Source organism: Triticum dicoccoides, chromosome 5B, assembly GCF_002162155.2.
Source record: "Triticum dicoccoides isolate Atlit2015 ecotype Zavitan chromosome 5B, WEW_v2.0, whole genome shotgun sequence".
NCBI lineage: Eukaryota > Viridiplantae > Streptophyta > Magnoliopsida > Poales > Poaceae > Triticum > Triticum dicoccoides.
Window position 1 is genome coordinate 18,863,613 of NC_041389.1, and position 9,990 is coordinate 18,873,602.

Here is a 9,990-nt window from a genome sequence, read left to right on the forward strand (position 1 = left end):
CCATAGCACTCACGCTTATCTTGCGTATTTTAGAGTATCCACTTTCACTTGTCTATGAACTGATATAAGCAACCCAGAAGTCCTTTACCGCGGACACGGCTATTCGAATAGATGATATTAACCCTGCAGGGGTGTACTTCTTCATACATGTTTCCACCACTTAGCGTCTGCACACGACATGTGCTCGGCAGACTTCAAGCGAAAGCCGACGTGGGTGTAGACCACGACCTACCTAAACACTCAAGTCTCTAGTCCAGGTTTATCGCCTATTCGGGTTCCATCCATGAGGAGATCCGGCCGGAGTTTCGCTCACAGCCCCAAACGATGTGAACAGGGTTCCCGAGATACCAAACGGGCATCCGGTACACCGTGCCACGTACCTACCGCATCACAGCCCACCCCTACGGTCAGCGCTGTCCACGGCCTCCAGTAAGCTACAAACACCAGAAACTACTTGCAACCCCTGGACAGAGGACGAGGGTGAATAAGAAGTCGAGCGGGGTCATATTTCAGGGCCCAATGTATGGTAGTAGCTGAATCATGGATCACAAACACAGAACTCAGTTCCTAAGGACGGCTTCAATGAGACAACCCACCATGTACTCCTACATGGCCTCTCACCGACACCTTTTACCAAATCGTGTTCACACACTTAGCTCACACATGGTAGGACATGTTCACACACCTCTGATTCATCCCCGATGAATCAGACCTGACTCAACTCTAAGCAGTAGCAGGCATGACAAACAAACATGAATGAGTAGGCACAACAGGGCTCAAACAACTCCTACTCATGCTAGTGGGTTTCATCTATTTACTGTGGCAATGACAGGTCATGCAAAGGATAAAGGGGTTCAGCTACCGCAGCAAGTAACAGATGAATCTATGTTGTCCTAATGCAGTAAAAGAGAGCAGGAGCGAGAGAGTGGGATTTTATCGGAATGAACAAGGGGGTTTTGCTTGCCTGGCACTTCTGAAGATAACATTGAGTCTTCATCAGTGTCAACGATCACATCATCGGTATCACGTCTATCGAGAGGGGACAAATACCGGCAACACAGAAGGGAACACAATCAATGCAATGCACAATATGATGCATGATCATGATATGGCAATATGAATGTGTTTTGAGCTAATGCAACTAGCAACAGATTAAATGAAGTTGGTTTGAATACAAGATTCAAATTCAAACTCCATATGTGATTATTCAAATGCCATTTAATTCATTTGTCCTAAACAGTAGTGATAAGTTGTTCTAACATGCATGAAAATGGTACAGATGGATTCCTTGAATTTTTCTGATAATTTTTCATATATAAATTATTTAATTTGGAGTTACGGTTGAATTTCTATGATTTATTGAAGTTTTAGCTATTTTCTGGAATTTTCTGAATAAAATAAATCCAGAAAACATAATTGCGTCAGCATTGCGTCACTATGACGTCAGCAGGTCAACAGACGCTGCTGCTGGTCAAACCTGACCAGTGGGGTCCACTGGTCAGTGACTGGGGCTGCTTAGTGCCGCTGACGGGTGGGCCCAGTCAACGGCCACGTCAGCACGGTCAAAACTGACGCGTGGGGCCACTGCAATTAGACTAAACTAAACAGAAAGATATACTAATCCTAATTAGGCGCAGGGGCCCACATGGCAGTGGCTCATAGGGTGATTAGCCCCTAACTAAGTGGCCACATCGGCCCGCCGGAGTTTGGCCAGCGGTGACCACAGAGCACGGCGGGGCACGCCGGACTTGCACTAGGGGCATCGGATTCGTGCGCTGAGGGCACCGGGGCGTAGCCCGGGCTCTCCCGCATCTGATGGGGTAGGTGGGAGGCTGCGGGGACGCCGGGGCTCGTCGGAACGGAGCTCGCGGGGCGGCTGGAGTTCGGGCGAGACGCGAGCGAGAGCTAGGGGGCACAGGAAGGCGAGCTGGGGCGTGCTACGGGCTTGTGGAGACGTTCTGAGCACGATGGTGCACTCAGGTGGGAGCTCCAGTGGCTCTGGCCACGACGGCGACGAGGCACGGCGGCGGCGAGCTTCGGCCGTGGTGGAAGAAGGAGCTAGGGAACGAAATCAGGTGCGGGGAGTGAGGGGAAGAGAAGAGGAGCTCACGGGGAGTTCGTCGGCGGTCTCGGGGAGCTCGGGGAGGCGTCGGAGGCGGCGAATCGACAGCGGCGGTCCTCGATGGCCGAGGAGGGGAAAAGCGTCGGGACGGCGCTTCGGGGCTTCTCCGGTCGCGTGAGCCAATGGGGAGGTCGAGGGAGGCACTGCGGAGCTCAGGAGCACGTCGGGGAGGAGAGGGGGTGGTGGTGGCCATGGGTACAGCGACGATGACGGCGAGCTCCGCTCGGTGGTGTGCGCGAGAGGGAAGCAGAGGAGGGAATGGGGTCCAGGGGGAGAGAGGAGAGGTGCAGGGGGCGAGGGGGAGTGCGTGGCGTCTCCGGGCATCGAGGAGGGAGGCAACCAGGCAGGAGGTGGCCAGGGGGGAAGCAGGAGGTGGCCGAGGCCTCTCGGGCGAGCGCCACGCCTCGCCTCTGTTCGTCCTCCTGGCAGAGGAGGAAGAGGACAAGGGGGAGGAGGTGGGCTGGGCCGGCTGGGCCGGCCAGATGGAGCTGGGCCAGGCTCTGGTGGGTTGCACGGTAAGGCCAGGTAACTTCCTTCTCTCTCTCTCTTTTTCTAATTATCTCAGTTTTCTATTATTCTGTAAATTTAGGGCTTTATTAAAAATACTCAGACACTTTCAAAAATCATGAAACTAATCATGGCTACTGTTTAGAATATATCCAACAGTAAACATTTTAGTTTATGATTATTTGAGCATTTGAAATATTTAATAGCATTTAAATGCCCGAATGAAAATACTATATGATTTAATTCAGTGACCAAACATGTCCTGCAAAAATATAAACCATTTTTGGTAGATGCTTCCACCTCAAACCAGAAATGTTGAACATTTTTAGAGGACATTTTGAGTTCAATGAAAAAGGTTTTATTTTGACCCTAGTTGAATTCATTTGATGCTAGGGCTTAGTCAATCCCCATCTCAGGTTTAAATGAAATTTAAACATGATGTAACACTCTAATGCATGCACTAGGCATTGTCAGAACTAGGGATGTGACAACTCACCCCCACTAAACAAGAATCTCGTCTCGAGATTCAAGCGTAGGGTAAGGTGAAGGGGAAACGCAAACTAGCACAATCTTCACGATCCAGGGTGCACTTTATCAAAGCGTTGATTCGATCACCATCTTTGTCTCGAAGTCTTGCTCTGAGAACTCCAACTAACATGACAACGAGAGGAAAGGAAAGATCCTAAAAGAATGGTTCTTCTCGAAGGCCGAACAACTCAGGATTAACTCACGGAATGAGACATAGCAACATCTCTCGAGCTGAGAGGCGAAGCACACATCCATAGGAATGGAGTGAAGCAGATGACGAAGGTTCACTAGGTAGACCACAATTTCACGCTTAAGAAGGTGGTAATCGATTGTCAATGTAGCGAGGAGTTGAGTTGCCATGATACCATAACGATACACCTTAGGGAAGGTGACTCGTAGAGATATCCCCTTAAGTGGCAAAAAGAATTACTTTTGATTCAGAGATCATTGAAACTCTTTAAACCAGCCTAAGGCAATTCTCGAGCGATCATTTGGAGGGGGTCGGTAGAATGGCATACTCGGACTTGGATGGTGTGGATTACCTTGTTGAAGACAACGTAATGGATGAATTTGCTTACCACCGGAAATGGAAGAGACCCGTGGTAGAATGGCACATTGGCGGTGCAAGCTGGGAACAAAATGCAAATGCTGGGAATGATTCTGGTAACTGGGGAAAAACCCAACATTAGAGAGTGAATTCACTGTTTGAATAGGTCATAGCATTGCCGAGGGAACTGAGAGCAAACCCAGCTAGTGCCGAGGATAACACGTAGCACTTGTGCGTGCTCTCAAGAACTTGAGCATTTCCACAATCATCAAGGTTTTACCAATATCCGTGTCAAGGATCCGGTAACACAACCTACTACCATGATGAATGGTGATGGAGGATGCAGATGCAAAGGAAGATAACACTTCTCAGATTTCATCTTAGCGGGGCCAAGGGAATAAAATCTGGATGATCGACCGAGAGACATTTAGCACTCCGCTTCTAATGTTCTCCTGGATGTGCTAGTATAACCCATTCATAGATATGGTTTGATATCTAAAACATCAAGTAAAAGGTCGGACTTCGGGAACACAAAAATCCATAGGGGCAACTAGGGAGTAAACCCTACGAAATCCCTATGGGGAGGTGGCCAACTTCTTCAATCAAGATACTACAATAATAGGTCTTTCGGCTGGGTGGTGCTGGCCACGACATCCACTTTACCAGTTATCGAGGAACCAATATTATAGTTCTTGGGAAATGTTCCAAACCATCATATCTGCCTGAGATTCAGATCTGGTTGGTGTCAGGATATTCCAGACTCATCGAGTCTAGGAAGGAAAACGAAAGTTTGCAACACAAATCGACGAGATGACGTTGCGAGATTCTCGGGAAATGAACTACGATAGTAAGCTCCAAAACATGAGCTGGTTCTGCTACAAACATGTGAACACGTTGTCCCAGACAAGCATGACCACGTGGTAGTCTTATAATAAAACACTACCGAGTTCAGGTGGGGAACCATCAACGAGGATATCAAGTCTTGTGCATGACCTAGGATTAGCACATCAACTCCTTTTCCGTGAACAAAACAATTAGTGGCTTGGTGTGCTAGGGTATACATATGGAATGGAGGTTGCAAGTCTCCGAACCACCGAATACTTCGCACGTGTGCATGACTGATTTGGAATGATTCCAAAGGAACAACATTGACTTTCTCGAGTCCACGGCGGCAACTTGCATCCAATGCACATGAACTGGAGGAAGTCACTTCTTACATCCGAACATATACTTCATGAGCTAGTATGAAGAAATGCTTTCAAAAGTTTCCAACACTAGCTTAATGTTCAACAAAATCATGGAGGAGATAAGGATGTTGTCAATGGGCTCAACAACAATTCATCTAGGTTTCCTTTTAAAAGGAATTCCATAGTTAAGTGAACACAGTGATAGCATTGGTCAGACCAAAGATGTAATGGTGTATGCTCAAGGGATCAACCACGAATAAGACAACATTACGAGCATCATTGGTACTGATTTGATTTGACGATAGCCCACACTCAAATCAAAGGATTGATAAGACAATAGGTCCAGCAACTGATCACAGGGACCAATCGATGAAGATATCATCTTTCTTCAACACACACTACACAAGATTATCCCTTTGGAACGAACTAAGTCAGGCAAGCTTTTATCCTCCAACTCTCCAAGTTGTTGTCTAGCTTAACCAACTAGCTCAGGGTAACCAACACGGATTCTTGGAGAAGGGGTGGTTTACAGGAATAACCCAACTTGATCACGAACTCAACATAGCGGTCAGGTGACAACCTGGTAATACATTCTGAGAAGATAATTGAAACATCACGAACCACCGGTATGTTACTAAGCTCGAGAACAATCTCACTTTTGAGGCAAGACGATATGATCAATAGGGCAAGGATTTGAAATAATCCTAACTCATCAATCGAAATGTGCACCGAGAACAAGGACTAGGTAGCATGATCAACCTTAGAATGATGATTCAAACCCAACACGCTAAGAATGAAATTATTGTCCATTAACTACTAAGCAACAAGGTTGCTAGGAGTATTGATTTCACACATCACAATTCATTTGTCGGTATTCCGGTTGCATCGACACGAGGGCCGAGGAATGACTAATGATGGTGAGAAGTATCACTACGTCAAAATTCATGAGAGTTGGTGCAGTTCTCATGACAATTCTGACATAAAGGGGGTAATACTCCAAAGTAGAACAGAACCAAAAGCTGGATTGGCATTTGATCTGCAGAATACAACTATTTTGACCCAATCCTAGATATGGAAGAGGTACTGGAGTTTGTTTCTCCTAGTCATTCTGCGATAGAATGGCTTGACGGACCACAAGAGTAATAGGCATCGATAAACGAACACACGCATACTCTTGACTATCAATTGATAGACGAAGGTCAGAATGCAACTAAAGAGAACAACTCAAAGGAACATATAATTTTCTGAGTTGTGGATGCATAGATTAGTATGTCGAACCAAGTTCAACATATTTCTTCCGGATAACCCATGCGGAAAGGTAGAACTGGCAGAGCCACAATATATAATGGAGAACTCATCAAAAATAATCCTGTTGTGATATTTCAGTTCAACGAGGAACTTCTGCCATAAGTAGTTCATGGTATTTGGAAGAAGAAGATACCACGGACTTCAAGGACTATCGCAAAGGTTACTAATATCCTAAAGGCACTAGCAATTACTATCAACATGAAGTAGGTAGAGTGAATCTCGGGTTCAGAACCCAGGAGTAGAATACCTACTACTAAGTAGCATCACGGAATGCTTTCGAGGATAAAGGCCAGAATCATCACACTGGGACACCAATCATGGCTAAATTACTAGGTGATCCCCTAAGACACCTAGGGTCATAATAATATCTCCAACATATATGCCAAGGTAACGGAGTACCTCAACTCGCTGATTAGTGTGGTTAATCTGGCCCATGGGAACATTGAAACGGGAAGAAAGGATTTGCAAATGCATCAGACTACTAGAAACCTAGGATGACTCGGACAGCATAACGGCTGTAAATGCTCAGAAAAGATTTGAGACATTCACAAAAATGGTGGCATAACCACTCAGAAGCACAATATCAAGGTTTCGAGATCAACAATTAACATACAGAAGTAGTAGGAACTGAAACGAGGCTTAAGTCCAACAATCTATAAGTCTACGGATTAGTAACACGTGATCCTGATAGAAAGAAGAGATAGCCTAGTTCTTAATCCCCGCAGGAAAGATAAGATGACTCAGATCAGAAGGCATAAGGTATAAGGAGTAAAAAGAGCCTTACGTTCCATCCCACAATCAATTCCCCTACATATAACTAAAGAATTTCTAGACTCAACTTCGACCAGTTTGGCTTGGTAATCCTACAGGCAGTCAGGCTCTGATACCAACGCTGTCAGGACCCCGACTCAATGTCACATCGATCTAGCATGTAACACCTCATATCACTTTGCGGCCTCAAGCATGGTATTCACACGGGTGTCGTCTTACCTTTGCCCGGGACCGTTTGCGTCTTTTGGCACACGTATATGGTAGTGTCGCTAGCATCCATATGGTAAGGAGCCTGGGCTGACATGGCTAGTCGTAAACCCAAAGTGGCACAAACTTACAGGGACAGGCATCCATGACCCAACATCGAACGTGTCGGTCATCAGCGAGTGAATCCAGGCTGTAGCACTGGGCTAGCAGGACTCCGGTGAACCGGGCTGTAGCGGGCTAACAGGACTCCGGTATTCATCGCGTGACATTTCCCCGAAGGGACAGACACAGGAACGAAGAAGGACACATGCCGGCCAGCCTAAGTGTTCCGGAGCAGTAGCAAGCTACCAAGGCTCAATGGAAACACTAGGAGACATTTCCCGGTAAGAGAGGCTACTAAAGATAAACAACTAGATGGTCAGATCCCACACATACCAAGCATTTCAATAGCATACACACAATATGCTCGATATGTGCGAATACAACATGGCATCACAACATGACTCTACGACTCAAGTAATTTATTCAATAGGCTCCGAGGAGCGAGATATTACAAACATGGGTCTCATGACCCAACAATCAGAGCATACAAGTCAAAGCACAAGCGGAAGCTATAATGTCTGAGTACAGACATCTATAAATGAAAAAGGCTGAGAAGCCTGACTATCTATCATATACTGCCGAGGCACAAGATCGTAGCTGAGGTAACAAGCTAAACGTCGAAGTCCACGCGGAACTACTAGCGAGACCGAAGTCTCTCTGCAAAAACATAAAATAGGCAAACGTGAGTACAAATGTACCCAGCAAGACTTACATCAGAACTAACTACATATGCATCATTATCAACAAAGGGGTGGTGGGGTTTAACTGCAGCAAGCCAGCTTTGACTCGGTGGCTATCCTAAACTACGACTGCAAGCAACTCTTTTGAGGTGGCGCACACGAGTCCACATATTCACCATATCAATACACCACTATGGATCCGCTCCCGTCTCCCTACGAGAACGCCATCCATAGCACTCACGCTTATCTTGCGTATTTTAGAGTATCCACTTTCACTTGTCTATGAACTGATATAAGCAACCCAGAAGTCCTTTACCGCGGACACGGCTATTCGAATAGATGATATTAACCCTGCAGGGGTGTACTTCTTCATACATGTTTCCACCACTTAGCGTCTGCACACGACATGTGCTCGGCAGACTTCAAGAGAAAGCCGACGTGGGTGTAGACCACGACCTACCTAAACACTCAAGTCTCTAGTCCAGGTTTATCGCCTATTCGGGTTCCATCCATGAGGAGATCCGGCCGGAGTTTCGCTCACAACCCCAAACGATGTGAACAGGGTTCCCGAGATACCAAACGGGCATCCGGTACACCGTGCCACGTACCTACCGCATCACAGCCCACCCCTACGGTCAGCGCTGTCCACGGCCTCCAGTAAGCTACAAACACCAGAAACTACTTGCAACTCCTGGACAGAGGACGAGGGTGAATAAGAAGTCGAGCGGGGTCATATTTCAGGGCCCAATGTATGGTAGTAGCTGAATCATGGATCATAAACACAGAACTCAGTTCCTAAGGACGGCTTCAATGAGACAACCCACCATGTACTCCTACATGGACTCTCACCGACACCTTTTACCAAATCGTGTTCACACACTTAGCTCACACATGGTAGGACATGTTCACACACCTCTGATTCATCCCTGATGAATCAGACCTGACTCAACTCTAAGCAGTAGCAGGCATGAAAAAAAAACATGAATGAGTAGGCACAACAGGGCTCAAACAACTCCTACTCATGCTAGTGTGTTTCATCTATTTACTGTGGCAATGACAGGTCATGCAAAGGATAAAGGGGTTCAGCTACCGCAACAAGTAACAGATGAATTGATGTTGTCCTAATGCAGTAAAAGAGAGCAGGAGCGAGAGAGTGGGATTTTATCGGAATGAACAAGGGGGTTTTGCTTGCCTGGCACTTCTGAAGATAACATTGAGTCTTCATCAGTGTCAACGATCACATCATCGGTATCACGTCTATCGAGAGGGGACAAATACCGGCAACACAGAAGGGAACACAATCAATGCAATGCACAATATGATGCATGATCATGACATGGCAATATGAATGTGTTTTGAGCTAATGCAACTAGCAACAGATTAAATGAAGTTGGTTTGAATACAAGATTCAAATTCAAACTCCATATGTGATTATTCAAATGCCATTTAATTCATTTGTCCTAAACAGTAGTGATAAGTTGTTCTAACATGCATGAAAATGGTACAGATGGATTCCTTGAATTTTTCTGATAATTTTTCATATATAAATTATTTAATTTGGAGTTACAGTTGAATTTCTATGATTTATTGAAGTTTTAGCTATTTTCTGGAATTTTCTGAATAAAATAAATCCAGAAAACATAATTGCGTCAGCATTGCGTCACTATGACGTCAGCAGGTCAACAGACGCTGCTGCTGGTCAAACCTGACCAGTGGGGTCCACTGGTCAGTGACTGGGGCTGCTTAGTGCCGCTGACGGGTGGGCCCAGTCAACGGCCACGTCAGCACGGTCAAAACTGACGCGTGGGGCCACTGCAATTAGACTAAACTAAACAGAAAGATATACTAATCCTAATTAGGCGCAGGGGCCCACATGGCAGTGGCTCATAGGGTGATTAGCCCCTAACTAAGTGGCCACATCGGCCCGCCGGAGTTTGGCCGGCGGTGACCACAGAGCACGGCGGGGCACGCCGGACTTGCGCTAGGGGCATCGGATTCGCGCGCTGAGGGCACCGGGGCGTAGCCCGGGCT